Raw genomic sequence first — 16901 nt, forward strand, 5'->3', positions numbered from 1 at the left:
ATGGCGATCACTCTGCGATGACAACCGTGCTACTTTGATTTATGATCTGTGCGACAACTTCAAATTGACAGTTTTGAATACTGGGGAAGCAACCAGAATAGCCAATCCTCCTGCACGGGCAAGCATGCTAGACATATCTCTATGCTCTTCTTCGTTATCCCTGGATTGCATGTGGAAGGTAATCCAAGATCCTCACGGTAGTGACCACCTGCCAATAATTTTATCGATCGCCAATGAATCAGGTTCTCGTGAGTCGGTCGATATTGCGTATGACCTCACGAAAAATATTGACTGGAGAAAATTTGCAGAAATAATATCTGAAGCACTTGTTTCAATGCATGAACCTCCTCCACTCGAAGAGTATAATTTGATATCGAGTTTGATTTACGAAAGCGCACTTCAAGCTCAAAATAAACGTGTTCCTGCTACCACTTTACGACGTCGTCCTCCATCACTTTGGTGGGACAAGGAGTGTTCAAAGGTCTACCTTGAAAAATCATCCACTTTCAAAAAATTCCTGAAAACTGGACTAGTGGAATGGTTTCGAAAGCACCAAGCTCTAGAAGCCAAACTAAAAGGTCTGATTAAAGCAAAAAAGCGTGGATATTGGCGAAAGTTTTTTGATATTATCTTGATATTAATGGTTATTTGATATTAATGGTTTCTAAAGTACCAAGCTCTAGAAGCCAAACTAAAAGGTTTGATTAAAGCAAAAAAGCGTGGATATTGGCGGAAGTTCGTCAATGGTTTGTCGAGGGAGACAGCTATGAGCACTCTTTGGAATACGGCTAGGAAAATGCGTGGCTGGAACCATACAAACGAAAGTGAGGAATACTCTGACCGTTGGATTTTTAACTTTGCAAGGAAGGTTTGTCCCAACACCGTTCCTGCACAAAACGTCGTACGCGACATTCCACTTCAAAGCGATTATGAGAATTTTTCGATGGTGGAATTCTCAATTGCCCTTCTCTCATGTAACAATTCAGCTCCGGGGTCGGACAAAATTAAATTCAACTTGTTGAAGAATCTTCCCGACTTGGCAAAACAGCGTTTGCTGAACTTGTTCAACAAGTTTCTGGAGCTGAATATTGTCCCGCATGACTGGAGACAAGTGAGAGTGATAGCCATACGAAAACCCAACAAGCCGGCTAGCGATCACAACTCGTATAGGCCGATTGCAATGTTATCCTGTATTCGTAAATTGTTAGAGAAAATGATTCTACTTCGTTTGGACAAGTGGGTTGAAGCGAACAATTTGCTGTCAAATACGCAGTTTGGCTTCCGCCGAGGTAAAGGGACAAATGATTGTCTCGCGCTGCTATCTTCTGAAATCCAAATCGCATTTGCTCGCAAAGAACAAATGGCTTCCGTTTTTATCGATATCAAAGGGGCATTTGATTCAGTTTCCATGGAAATTCTCTCAGAGAAACTTCATAATCGTGGACTTTCACCAATTCTGAATAATTTCCTGTACAATTTACTGTCAGAAAAGCACATGTTTTTCAATCATGGCAGCTTGAAATCTTCTCGATACAGTTTTATGGGCCTACCACAAGGCTCCTGCCTAAGCCCCCTCTTGTACAGTTTTTACGTCAATGATATAGATGATTGTCTAACTAGAGACTGCACGCTGAGACAACTGGCAGACGATGGAGTTATTTCCATCACGGGTACTAATCCCGTCGTTCTGCAAAAGTCGTTGTAAGATACTCTGAACAATCTGTTCATGTGGGCCCTCAAGCTGGGTATCGAATTCTCTACGGAGAAAACTGAAATGGTCGTTTTTTCTAGGAAGCACGAACCCGCCCAATTCCAGCTTTACCTATCCGGCAAAACGATCCAACACTCTATGTTTTTCAAATACCTGGGTGTATATTTTGATTCTAAATGTACCTGGGGGAGACACATTGCGTATTTGAAACAGAAATGCCAGCAAAGAATCAATTTTCTCCAAACAATAACCGGATCATGGTGGGGTGCCCATCCAGGAGACCTCATCCAGTTGTACAAAACAACGATATTATCAGTGTTAGAATATGGCAGTTTTTGCTTCCGATCAGCTGCCAGGATTCATATTCTCTAGCTGGAGAGGATACAATATCGTTGCTTGCGAATAGCCATGAGGTGTTTGCATTCGACACATACGATGAGTCTCGAAGTTTTGGCAGGAGTACCCCCGCTTACTCTTCGGTTCACAGAATTATCCTACAGATTTCTCATCCGTTGCAAGATCATGAATCCATTGGTGATTGATAACTTTGAAAATCTACTCCAACTGACTCCTCAGTCAAGTTTTATGTCTTTATACCATGAGTACCTTACCCACGACGTGCACCCTTCACCAGGCATCCCCAACCAAGTTTGCTTCCCATACTTTTGCAATTCCTCTGTCATTTTTGATCTGTCCATGCGACAAAAAATCCATGGAATCCCAGATCATCTACGCTCAGATTCTATTCCGCCGATATTTTCGGCAGAATATGGGGGCATAGTTAGATCTGATAAAATGTTCTTTACTGACGGTTCATTCATAAACGGGTCCACTGGCTTTAGCATCTTCAGACAACATCGAGCATGTTGTCTGGTCGTGTATCCGGTTCCATACTGCTCGCTCTCAGCTCTCTAGAGCACTGAGAGCACAAGGCAGACAATCGGATATCCCCGTCCGGGATATCTTAGGTAGCCGGGATCCTGATCTTCTGCTTCATCTATACCTGTTCCTCAGAAACGCCGATGTCAACGTTTAATGATGTTTCCTTCGTTGTGTCCCCGTTTCATATCCCTCCTATCCGATCGATAAACTTTTACTTAGTCGCGGCAATACATACACACACTCTTTACAGTCACACGGGCCAAAGGTTGTGCAGTCCACTGATCATTCAACAAGAGCCAAAGGTTGTACCGCTCATCACAACTCTACACGAACTGATGATTGCGCCGGCTAGTGACCATTCTATCCTGGATTCCTCGAGTCGAGAAAGACGCACCACGCTAGATATGAGGTACAGACTAGGGGGGCGTTTCTGATTAATGGTCAGCTGCATCCCAATAGGAAGTATCCCGTGTCGGGCACACGTACAGAGCATTGGAGACAGCAACATCCCAATTACGAAAACACTTGTAATACTAACCTCGAGCCAACCGCGAGTAATCGGTTACATATTACTAACATAGATAATAAGAAAAAAATTATTGAACTCCTGGCCCCGTGAGGCTAACGCCATATGAGCCTTTATAAAAATATATGTTTTGGAAAAAAAACATATGTTTACTTCCACCCTGATCATGCTCAAATTAGTTGTTATGAGAAATTCTTTGTAGTTGCTGAAAATAGTTTATCTTTCTTCGCACTAGAATCAAAAATCCACATATACGGAGATTTCAATCAACGAAATGTGGACTTTAACACTAATCAATTTATCTTGCTTCCAGTTGTTAGTGATAATAAGACTAATGATAGTGATAATTTATTTTTTATAAAATATCCGATCTGGGATTGAATCAAATAAACAATGTTTATAATCGACAGAAATGCTTCTTGGATTGACGAATATTACCGAAGATTTCTGTGTGACTGAATCATTAACTCTACTTTGGAAAAATGAAGCTTTACACACAGCTATCGAATATTCTATTTTTATAGATAACACTCAAAAACCATTTGATTATGAATTCGAGGAAGTCTTTGATTACACCAAAGCAAATTACCAATCAATTAGATGTAAGCTTAACTGTATCAATTGGCAGAATTTATTTAGAAGTGTGGCAAACATTGAAGAAGCAGTGACAACTTTTTACTCGATGATCAATTAAATGATAGAGGAGGAGATACCAGCAAAACGAAAAAGAAGAAACTTAAACACAAAATATCCGATTTGGTTTAATCAACGCATAAAGAATCTAAAAAATAAAGAAAATAAGGCACATCAAATTTATAGGAAATACAAATGTGACGCTAATCTCGAGAAATATCTGAACATTTGCGAACAGCTTAACTCAACTGTTAGAACGTCTTTGAAGATTACAACTTAAAAACAGAGTCCGACATAAAGTCTAACCCGAAAAGTTTTTGTTAATTACATAAAAACAAAATTTAAAAAAGCAATGGTTTTCCATCACGCATGCACCTTGACGATACCGTGAGGAATGACCCAGTAAAAATTTGCAACCTCTTTGCAGCATTTTTTCAAGAAGTTTATATTGAAACTTCTGAGGAGGACCGAGATCGCGATTCCTTTGCATTCCTTCCAGAATTTCCATGTGATGTTAACATCAAACAACTAACTTACATTGAAAATTTGGATGAGCTTGACGTCTCGAAAGGGCCAGGTCCTGACGGAATTCCACCGGTTTTTATTAAAAATTTGGCATCTGAATTTACTCATCCACTTTTATGGCTTTTCAATACGTCATTGGAATCAGAAACGTTCCCAAAAATATGGAAAAACTCCTTTCTTGTACCAATATTCAAATCCGGTACTAGATCCGATGTAAGAAATTATCGTGGAGTAGCAATTATTTCTTGCATTCCAAAACTCTTTGAAGCCTAAATAAACCAAAAAGTTTTTCAACAACTAAAGACACGAATTACGAATAAGCAACACGGTTTTTTCAAAGGACGATCAACAACAACAAATTTGCTGGAATTTGTCACATTCACTTTGAATGCAATGGATCATGGTAATCAAGTTGAAGCTTTATACACTGACTTTAGTAAGGCTTTCGATCGTTTTGATATAACCTTACTACTTCTTAAACTTCAAAAAATAGAAATAGAAGTCAAGCTATTGAAATGGCTAGAATCATATTTGACTGACCGCATGCAAATAGTAACATTTAATGGGAAAATTTCTAAACCAATATTTGTTACATCCGGTTTCCCTCAAGTCTTTCATTTGGGACCACTTTTGTTCATTGTATTTGTTAATGACGTTTGTGTTTTTCTTAGCAGTGTTAAGGCATATATCTATGCAGATGATATGAAACTGTATATAGCAATAATGAATGAAGAAGACTCTCAAACATTCAAAAATAAAGTTGACATCCTTTATAATTGGTGCATTAAGAGCTTATTACAGCTCAATGTTTGGAAATTCATTTTAATATCTTTTACAAGAAGAAGACCATTGAACAATGGTGTTAAGCATCAAAAGAGGTCAACGAGTAAGTGACTTAGGCGTAGTCTTAGCTTCGAAAATAACCTTCGTTGATCATTACAATACAATCATCCATAGAGCAAATAATATCAAACGCTTTAGCTACCATTTCCAGGATCCGTACACAATAAAAACATTGTATATTACATAAGTCAGATCAATTCTCGAATAATGTAGTATTGTATGGTCGCCCTACATAACTTCACACGAAGACATAATTGAATCTGTACAAAATCATTAATAATTAAATTTGCACTAGCGACCCAATTCAATGTTTTAATAAGTTTACCCCAAAGTCATTGGAAAAACTTTGCTGTTGCACTCGAACGGACCCTCGCAACTTTTTTCTTTGCTTTTATTCAATGTTTCTTTTTAGTCCAAATGTATCTACTTCTACTCTTTCTCTGCGATCAATTGTTGCTCTTTCAACTTTGACGTTGACTTACAACTCTCTACTCTTCATTTCCTACTGTCTACTCTACACTTTTTTCTCAATTCTCTCTACTCTCTGCTCTTCATTTTAAACCCTCTACTCTCTACTCTCTACTCTCTACTCTCTACTCTCTACTCTCTACTCTCTACTCACTACTCTCTCTACTCTCTCTACTCTCTCTACTACCTCTACTCTCTACTCTAAAAAACGCACAGACAAACAAATACACGCACATGCACGCACAAACGAACACAAGACACACACAGCTGCGCACACTCTCTCACTCAAAAAAACACATCGCAGCTGCTGACTGCTCACACTCTCTCACACTGTTTTTGTTTACATCACCCAACCAAAACACACACTCCACAAACGCACAGGCACACCACGCACACACGCAGACGCGCATGGTCTCACACACATAACACATGCAAACGCGCACTCTCTCTCTCACGCAAAAAAACACATCACAGCTGTTCACTGCTCACTCTCTCACTGTGTTTGTGTTTACGTCGAGAATACGACCAATTACGACCGTTTACGACGGTTCATGACGACCGCGCTTTTTTTTTCGATTTTATTTATAGTATACTAGCTGACCCGGCGAACTTCGTCCCGCCTAAAATATATTTTTGATATGAAAACATTCGAACATTCACTTTTTATTGGCCGTTTTAGAATTTTCTTTTTCTCTAACAATCCATCACCATCGTTCCCTAACAATCCATCACCATTTACGCTTCACACCAACGCAACATTAAAAACAATTCCGTCAACTCGAATTTCAATGGGATCAACAACGCCTTCAACGATGTTACTTCAGAACATATGAGAATTCAATTTTCCAAATTTTCCCATTTTAGTGATCCATTTTAATTTATATAACACAGGGATGGCCAAACTTGCCAGCACTGCGGGCTACCTGTAATTTAAAAGATAGACGGTGATGTACCAAAACAGTAAGTTTTCATTGTAGCGCAATGTTTTCTGAAAAAAGACCGCTTTTGTTGTACACAAATATTTCAAGAAAAGAAAACGGGTTGCTGCAATGATTACGCAGGCGACCAGTCGTCCGTAGTCGGCGCTTTGACAACTCCTGATATAGAAGATCTAGGATATAGGACTATATTATTCGAACTGAAAAACCATATTTTTCGAACCAAAATGAATTTTAAATGGAATGAAAACATCAATTGGAATAACATATCACGATGTATTTGTAGAACATATGGAAATTCATTTTTCCGAATTTTCCCATTTTCCTTCGAAGTTTTACAAAAAAAAAGATTTTTTCACCTTAACATTGATCTATGGGCAGAGACAAATACAAAAAATAAAGACTGCTCAAATCGGAAAATTCCCTCCTCGTGTTTTGTGCTTAGCATCACAATTGTTGAATAATTTTTATTTATATCGACAAGGAATCATTATCAGACACAATTTTTGTTCAAGATTTTACCCGACCTGCAGAGAATATAAAAGAGTAAACCTTTTACATAGAACACATATTTGAAACGTTAGAGTTAATTTTAATGTATGATTTCTGATTCAGAAGTGTGCTTATTCCACCTGAAAATGCGTTTTTACATGACAATAACAAAGGCTGTGTTGGCGTTGCTCACGATAGTGTCTTGCAAGAGAATGTATTCCTTCTTAAACCGCTTCTGTTAATTGTGTCGTAGGAATCGCAGTCGTTCGCTCCCTTCTTCGCGTACATGTCGATCATATATTATTGACACAGCTCTTGAAAACGTAGAATGTCGTTTTCCTGACCGTTTTCCTCTGTTCATAATATTCATAAACATTCATTCAAAAAGAGTAATGATGTTTATAGTGAATGAAATTCCTATATCAGGCGAACGCTAGTGCCATTGAAGAAGACGATGGAGAGTGTCTTATGAACGGTGTGTGTCTCATCGCCGATTCCAGATTGTTATTTCATTTTAGAATTCCACATTATCCATAATTTCTCGCGATGCAGTTGCTTTCCATGATTCCAGCAACGTCTTTATTAACATGTGCATTGGATCTACTCACATGCTCTCCAGTTAGTGTTGGTGTGCAAGAATGTGTGATTTGATTAATTTCAATAATTCATTGTGCTCATTCAATAAGGCTTCCTACTTGTAGGTGATGCATCAGGCTTTAAGCTTATTGAGGTTACTTGGGCATATGTGGATGGAAGTTCTATGAAGCACACATAGCGTAAGTTTTCATTCAACAACGTAAATAAATTAGTTTTGTTTAAAAACCGAACGGCGGATAAATATATTATTTAGATATTCTTTATAAAAATATTTAAATCACGATGTTTTGAAGTAAAATTTAAGAAAAAATATACAAAAAAATATTCAGAAACAATTTTTTTGTTCTACATAGGGCCACACTAATCGGTACTAAATATACGTTAATCGGTATCCTAGCGGTATCATATATAGTTTACGACCTATTCTCATGCCTAACAATTTATTTGCGCATAATTTCATTGAAATCGGTTCAGTCGTTCCGGAGGAGTTCGACCACGATCATCGTGACACGAGATTTATATATATATATATATATATATATATATATATATATATATATATATATATATATATATATATATATATATATATATATATATATATATATATATATATATATATATATATATATATATATATATATATATATATATATATATATATATATATATAGATTATTTGCACTTCGTGAACTGGACTGGTCTTCATATCATCTTCCTCCATATGAAGCACGTTGCAATCAATATGAAAAGCTTAAAAGAACGTCGGAACTCTGCCATGATTCTATTTATTATAGACATCATATAACAACGAATGGACTCAGAAGAAATATTAGGAAACCTAAATTTTAATGCACCCGTTAGAAACCCTAACATCTTCTACATAGATTACCGAAGAACGATTTATGCTAAATATAGTCCTATTAATCGTATGATGAGCCTCTGTAACGAACACAGTGAAATAACTGATGTGACCATGCACAATGCTCAAAGACTGTCAGAATAGAATGAGATATAGTTAAATTTCACTGTGATATTTGGGCAGTATGTTTAGTCTACGCTGGTTTGAGGAAATAAATAAATAAATATTTTTTTCGATTATGGAACTTGTTAAAATCTTCTTTTGAATTAAACGGATAAACTATCCAGTCAGCTTTTTTTAGTTTTAAGTAGTTTTAAGAATGTATCGGTGTACAATAGATTGACGACAATAAATAAATAACACGTAATCCACGAAAATTTAAAAATCTCGATACTTTTTGAAAAGACCTCGTGGATGAACAATAATATTTCCGAATAAATTACCGATCGTGATCCCGTCGAATTGAAAAATTCGAAATTTTTCAAGCAAGGTTAGAGGGTAAGAAGATTTTTTATTGAGTATGTAAGCAGGCCATCCTGAAATGAGGAAAAATATTCAATAAATGCTTCTTCTGAATGCCGAAAAAACTACAGTATTATCTCGCAATCATCAGTCATAATTTTCACGCATTTCCTCCCAGTTTATGTTGTCCCATTTCCAATCTCAGCAGGACCACCCACCATTCGTAGCCATCCGTTCAAGTCCAGCTGATTCACCTGGGAGGATGACGGTGAAATTCTTCCGGCATACCGTTGCGGATTGATATTTTTTGTGTGACAAAGGTTCGCCGTCCTTCGAGCACTCTACTCCCAATCAGCAATTCGTTGCGATAGGTAAAAGAATGATGATAAGAAAATCGGAAAAAATATACTCATGGGAGTTTAACGCATGCTGATAAATAGCTATATTTATCAACAAAAAACATGATTACCGGTAATATTATTGTAATGAAGGAATAAATCGATAATATTCCTTCTCGTTTCGAATGATTCGATAACAATATTACATTTCTGTTTTACTCAACAAATGTACTTTACAAAGTCATAACATTTCACGATGCCTTGATATAAAACAAAACACAAGCGGAAGACAATCTGCCATCCCGACTTTTAAATTAACCTTGCATTAATTTGACGTGACATCTAATCAGCTCTGTGGTGGTATTGTGCGACTCTGTTTCATACTTTTATACGCACACATTGCTGTTCAAGTTGGTTCAACACGAACACACTCTCGCCGACGCTGTCGGATTGCTTCCCAATGATCCTGTGGGGAGGGAAGTGGTAGTGGCCTTCACTTACACTGCTGCATGTCACGATGCGGCAAAACCATCATGTGAGCTCATCCAGCATCTCCCCAGCAGTTATTTATTGTTAAACCTTTGAAATCGTTTTTGCGAATCTTATGATGCCACTATTTTAGCAGCGTTTACCTATGTTTTGTTCTGGACCTTGTTCAATCCCTGAGGCACAACGTTTGATGTTCCTGCAGATTGTTCCCGGTCAATAACCCTTCACCCGTTATGTTTACGTTCAACGACTCGCTAGGAACGGCACACTCATAAAGAGCGCCATTCCCCGAAACGTCATGCCATCGGAAAGAATCGATTCGCACTGACGTCCGGCACGTTTTTCGCGGGAGAGTCTCCTTGTGAAGGTTCCTGTCTGTGCAATATCTCAACGCTCCTTGCGATGGGACCACCACCCGACGAGGATGCTGCACGCACTCTCACGTGCGAGAGAACAATACGCCAATGCGCAGGCGTCCGCGTGGAATGTGTCGCAACGACAAGTGCCTGTTGTGTCACAGGATATTCGTGCAGTCGCGCTCCTGTGATGAATGTCTCTGTGTTACTTGGCTTGTTTGTTTACATTCTTCTAATCATCGACAAAAAACTTTGGAAGAAACATGTGCTATCAGTTATGGTTGCCTCTCGGTCTTGCTGCACTATAATGTTACGCAACATAATGTTCGAAGGTTAATTTTTCTCGTTTCGTTGCAATGTTCACCACGTGAGTAAAAGAGTGTTGCAATCAGAGATGTCAACCTTCCTGATTTTTCAGGAATTCCCAGACTTTTAGGCACGTTCCCTGATATCCCGACTAACACTAAATTTTGCCTGATTTTTCTTGATTTTTGTACTTTTCACATAATCTGGTCATCTGACTGTCATAAGAGCATTCATAAAAAAGACGGGTGGGTAATGTCGGGGACATAACCGGAGTGACGTAGGACTATGCAAAGGGGACAGCTTTTGTTAAATATATATTTTAAATATATTGTTTTATTTTCTTCACCTACGTGAATACCTACCTATCTACCTGAAAAATGGATTAGTTTACTGTTTACTCTTTATGAATATGTTAATGGTTCTGAAAAGAACCTTTGGTGTTGTGTTTTTGTTATCACTCGATATTCCCATCTTGTTCGGCTAAACCTTCCTGTTTAGCGATTTGTTGTCACTCGCCACAGCTTTCACAGTTGGAAAATTTCTTCCCATCCAGCTTGTGACATATTTTACAGTAAATTACAATGTCGAACTAATTGTAGATTACTGTACTTTCAATCTGGAAAAATTTAAGAATTGGTGAAAATTGAATAATCAGGAAAGTCCCCAACTATCAATAAGCTCAGAACAACTGCCAAATTCACATACTCATCAAATCCTGGCAAACAAATTATGACAACATCAATTTGTGTTTTATTATTATTTTGGATAATGTTTTAGAAAGCATTGAACTGTTTTTTCTAAACTCTTTTTTGGAAGGTTTAATGGCCCTGAAAAGCGCCTTGTTTTATGGAATGGTTCCAATTTAGAAAACTTAGTACTCGTGGTTTTGAAAAAAACCATTTCGAACGCCTTCGATGCCGCCTTGTTCTGGATTTGCCACCAAAGCAGTTTGTATAAAGAACAAACTTTTTTCTTCTGCTACCTGATGCCGTTTTGCGATTGCGTTTGCCACTCGCCATTCGCTGCAACTGCCTGTTGTCTTGATGTCCGCCGAACCGAATGTGTTATGTTCCGAATGCAGGTTTTCTTATCGTCGCGAGCAGCTTTGCCAGCTAACTCGATCACTCCGGCGGCCGAAACTATATAACGCCGGCTAGGTGGACTGGTACACAGGTACTAACGCGCTCGACCTAGCTACCTTTTCCGGTGCAATTGGCGGATACACCTACGGGAAATTGCAGACCACCACGGTTCGAGCGAGATTTTGCCTTTCCCTTCTCTTTTCCTCCTTTGTTGAGTACACGATGCCGATGCCGTACAACCACACGGGTTTACGGTTTGAAAGAAAATAAGATATTTTTTTGGGGTCCGCGTGTTTTATACTCTAGCGGTACACACTCACAGGATAGAGACAAATCGGCAGACTCAGCCAAAGGGGCGGGTCCAACGAGACGAACGAATGAGCGTTAAAAGGGAGCGATGGCAAAAAAATACATTCATTACGATTTGTTCGCTCGTTGGATTCACATACAGACTAAAAAGGGTCCTTTTCAGGATCACAAAAAGTCTAAAGAGTTTATTGTTTTGTTATCACTCGATATCCCCATCTTGTTCGGCTAAACCTTCCTGTTTAGCGATTTGTTGTCACTCGCCACAGCTTTCACAGTTGGAAAATTTCTTCCCATCCAGCTTGTGACATATTTTACAGTATATTACATTCAATGACACGTCGCATTACCACTACTCAGTGTCGGATTGGAGGTAATTTTAACCTGTAATTGAACATTTGCGATGACAGTGGTACAGTGTCGACTTTCAATGTGGGATCATAATTTGGATCTCTATGTTTACAAAAATGTCCAACTAAATAAGTCACATTACATGTCCGTCCAATTAGCTAAATGTCGAACTAATTGTAGATTACTGTACTTTCAATCTGGAAACAATTTAAGAATTGGTGAAAATTGAATAATCAGGAAAGTCCCCAACTATCAATAAGCTCAGAACAACTGCCAAATTCACATACTCATCAAATCCTGGCAAACAAATTATGAAAACATCAATTTGTGTTTTATTATTATTTTGGATAATGTTTTAGAAAGCATTGAACTTTATTTCCTAAACTCTTTTTTGGAAGGTTTAATGGCCCTGAAAAGCGCCTTGTTTTATGGAATGGTTCCAATTTAGAAAACTTAGTACTCGTGGTTTTGAAAAAAAACCATTTCGAACGCCCTCGAAGCCGCCTTGTTCTGGATTTGCCACCAAAGCAGTTTGTATAAAGAACAAACTTTTTTCTTCTGCTACCTGATGCCGTTTTGCGATTGCGTTTGCCACTCGCCACTCGCTGCAACTGCCTGTTGTCTTGATGTCCACCGAACCGAATGTGTTCTGTTCCGAATGCGGGCTTTCTTATCGTCGCGAGCAGCTTGGCCAGCTAACTCGATCACTTCGGCGGCCGAAACTATATAACGCCGGCTAGGTGGACTGGTGCACTGGTACTAACGCGCTCGACCTAGCTACCTTTTCCGGTGCAATTGGCGGATACACCTACGGGAAATTGCAGACCACCACGGTTCGAGCGGGATTTTGCCTTTCCCTTCACTTTTCCTCCATTGCCTTATCCAACCATGGCTGCTTGGGTTGGTTTGTTGATGTGAGGTGATGCGAAACGATGTGGTGTACGGTTCGGATGAGAATGATCGTTACGGCAGCGGAGAGGGGATTTTTAAGCTGACTGGCTGGCTCGAGAATTACGCATGTGTGAGACTGCGACCAATGTTTCCCTCATTTTTTTCTTTTTCCTTTCCAATCGTGCTTCATTCTATTTCGCTGCTGCTCTGGTTGCCCGTTTTGGTCGGTACGATTTGAGGAGCACAAAATGGACCAATCAAAAATGGGCACATAGTGTATTTGGACAATGCTTGATATTTCACAATTATTCAATTATTTATCTCAAGAAAAATTAAATGTTATTCGTTATGATAGATGCGTAGATATATTTCCTATCAATTGATGCAAAAACCTTTGCGATCTATTGAGAAATGCTCGAGTTATAAGCGTTCCAAATCTTGCATTTTTTCCTACTTGTTCAGTGCCTAGATTTCCATTTCACCCCCTATATCTTCCGGTTAGACGTAGTCCTACGTCAAAAGAACAGTCCGGTCTGCATTTATATGTTAAATCTTTCGTTGATTAACCATCTATTCCATTCGCGTTTTCGAGTCGTACATATCAAAACATTTAATAAGCATTTAATTTCTGTTGACATTTATTAACGCTTGAATTTGGCGTGAAAGGAATATTAATAACTAGCTGACCCGGCAAACTTCGTCCCGCCCAAAATATATTTTTCGTAATCACATTCACGTTTTGTTACTAAGCTCACGTTCATAGGTCTAATCGCAGAGCTGTCCATTGATTGATCTTTAAAATTATTTTTTATTATAAAATTTCAGTACTTCTACCAAAACTCGACATTATAATATCAGATTATTTTCAGAGACAATTCTGGTGCAAGATTTTTCATCCACTTGCAAATAACATGTTTCACAGTTACATGGAATAAATGTTCGATACAGAAAATATGATAGAATGAAGACAGCCCTGAATCGGATCATTCCTTTTGCGAGTTTTGCTCTTATCAACACATTCGGCGAACCATTTTTATTTATATAGATAGAAAACGATATAGGAGTGCGTTTTATCACATTAAAATCCATTTCTACTTTCGAACGAAGATCAATTTCGTTACCTAACAACGCTTATCAATATGTAATTGTAGAACACATGCGAATTGAATTTTTCGAATTTTTTCCATTTTCATTTAGAGTTTTCCAAAAGTTTTCAATTTTCATGTTATGTTGAAATATGTACATTATTTTTATTGGACCCCCACTCTTTTCGAGAGGAGAAAGGGATGTCATACCATCATAGAAACATTTCTCGATCCCAAAATCCCTCACATCTCAAATTTGGCTCCATTTGCTTGATTAGTTCTCAAGTATGCAGTAGTTTGTGTTTCATTTGAATGGCAGTGAAACGATTTGGGTGTAAAGAAATGGGTCACTTAAGCAACTTTGCACACTTTAAATATTTGAAAAATAATTAGACTACTTTTTGGAAGAAACTTTTTTCTCTTAATTTTTTACAAAAATTTTTAACTTAAAACTATGATACCTACAAATTTCATGTCAAAGGATGAAATGTAGGAAATTGTTTAAATTTTTACAAAAAAATACCGAACATATTTTTTTTGAAAAAAAATTTTGCTGACAAAAAAGTTATTTTAAAAATTAAAATTCATTTTTCTCAAACTTTTTGTAGATCTTATAGTTTTTAAATTAGGATTTTTCGGGAAAAAGGTTAAAAAAAATTCTAAATTAAAAAAAACCTACAAAATAATCTATCAGATCTACAAAATTTTAGTCATAGAATGGAATGTAGGAAATTATTTTGGTTTTCATTTAAAATTACCAAAGAATTTTTTGGAAAAAAAATTCATTGAAAAAAAAATATTTTGAAAATTAAAATTCATTTTTCTCGAAAATATATGCTCTTAAAATTCTGAAAAAAGAAAGATATAAATAGCCCTTAAAATTTCCAACAAGTTTTCCATACAACGGAGTATGGCCATATTTACATAGAAAAAGTTTTTCGAACAACAACTTTTTCATTATTTTCTTTGAAAAAATACTATTGATGTTTAATTCGTAACATTTTTATGTATAAACTAGCTGACCCGGAAAACTTCGTCCCGCCCAAAATTTGTTTCTTGTTATCAGTAGCTTCAACCATTCACGTTTTCTTACTATGAGCATGTTCATGGGTCCAATCGCAGAATTGTTCATTCATTGATCTTCTAATCGACCCAATTGAATTTACCTTTTACTATAAAATTCCTAGTATTTCTAACAAAACTCACCATTATAATATCAGATTTTTTTCAGATACAATTATCGTTCAAGATTTTTAACCACTTGCAAATAACATGTTTCTCCGTTGCATGGAATAAATGTTCTAAACAGGAAATATGATAGAATAAAGACAGCCCTAAATCCGACAACTCCTTCCTCGAGTTTTGCTTTTATCAACATATTCGGCAATCCATTTTATTGGTATAGATAGAAGGAGATAAAGATATTTCGTTAGCGTAAACATCAAATGGACTAACAACGCTTGTCACTATGTAATTGTAGAACATATGGGAATTAAATTTTCCGAATTTTCCCTTTTTCCTCCAGACTTTGTCGAAAATTTTCAATTGTCATGTTATATTTTTATTTAAAATATGTGTAATATATATGGGACTCCCTCTCCATTCCAGAGGGGCAGAAGGGGCAGACCCCCCCCCCTCCTTAGACATGGGGGTGGAGAGTCTATCCACCATAGAAACATTTACTGCACCCTAAAACCTTCACATGCCAATTTTTGTTTCTTTTGCTTGATTGATTCTCGAGTAATGCAGAAATTTGTGTTTCATGTGTATGGCAGCCCCCCCTTAGAGAGGAGGGTGGAGAGTCTAACCATCATAGAAACATTTATTGCACCCTTAAACCTCAATATGCCTAATTTGGTTTCATTTGCTTGGTTAATTCTCGAGTACTGTAGAAATTTGTGTTCAATTTGTATGGCAGAAACACCCCCCCCCCTTAGAGAGGGGGGAGGTGTTTCAAACTATCACGAAAACCTTCCCCGGCCCCAAAAACCCCTACATACCAATTTTCATGTTGGTCGGTTCAGTAGTTTCCGAGTCCATAAGAATCGGAAAGACAGACCGACAGCAGACAGAAATCCATTTTATATATATATAGATTATCGCAGTTTACATGCTCTGCTAACATGCCAAGAACATGTCAAAAAAATTTTGGTATTTTTTAGTAAAAGTTTCAACAATTTGTTACATTTCATTCTCCGACAAAAATTTTGCAGGTATCTTAGTTTTCAAGTTATGAACTTTTGTAAAAAGTTAAGAATTAAATTTTGGCTTTTTTCCAAAAAGTAGTCTAATTCTTTTTCGAATATTGCAAGTATGCAATGTTGCTTAAATGACCCATGTCTTTACACCCACAACATTTCACTGCTATCTGAGATGGTCCTGCCAACTCCTAAGACGAGTTGGCATGAAATTCGTCAGCTATAGAGTATCTCGAAACGCAGATATGCACAGGGGGATCGGAAAAATTTGATAGGAAATATATAAATTTTATTTTCATTCAGATATAATGTCTTCAAAAAATCAGACTTCGAACAATTCCATGATATTTTTGTATTTGAATAAAAATCATCACAGCTAAACACTACAGTGCTTGGAACCATCCAATTATTCATTTCAACAGCCAGCAGTAGCGGTGCGAATCAGCATTATGTTTCCCAACCTGAAGCACATTCACAGCTAATTGTTAAATTGATTCTGACTGGAGTAAAGCTCGTGGAAAACCTCATTCGTTGCGTACAAAATACGACAAACAGCGGTA

Source organism: Toxorhynchites rutilus, chromosome 2 (assembly GCF_029784135.1).
Source record: "Toxorhynchites rutilus septentrionalis strain SRP chromosome 2, ASM2978413v1, whole genome shotgun sequence".
Classification (NCBI taxonomy): domain Eukaryota; kingdom Metazoa; phylum Arthropoda; class Insecta; order Diptera; family Culicidae; genus Toxorhynchites; species Toxorhynchites rutilus.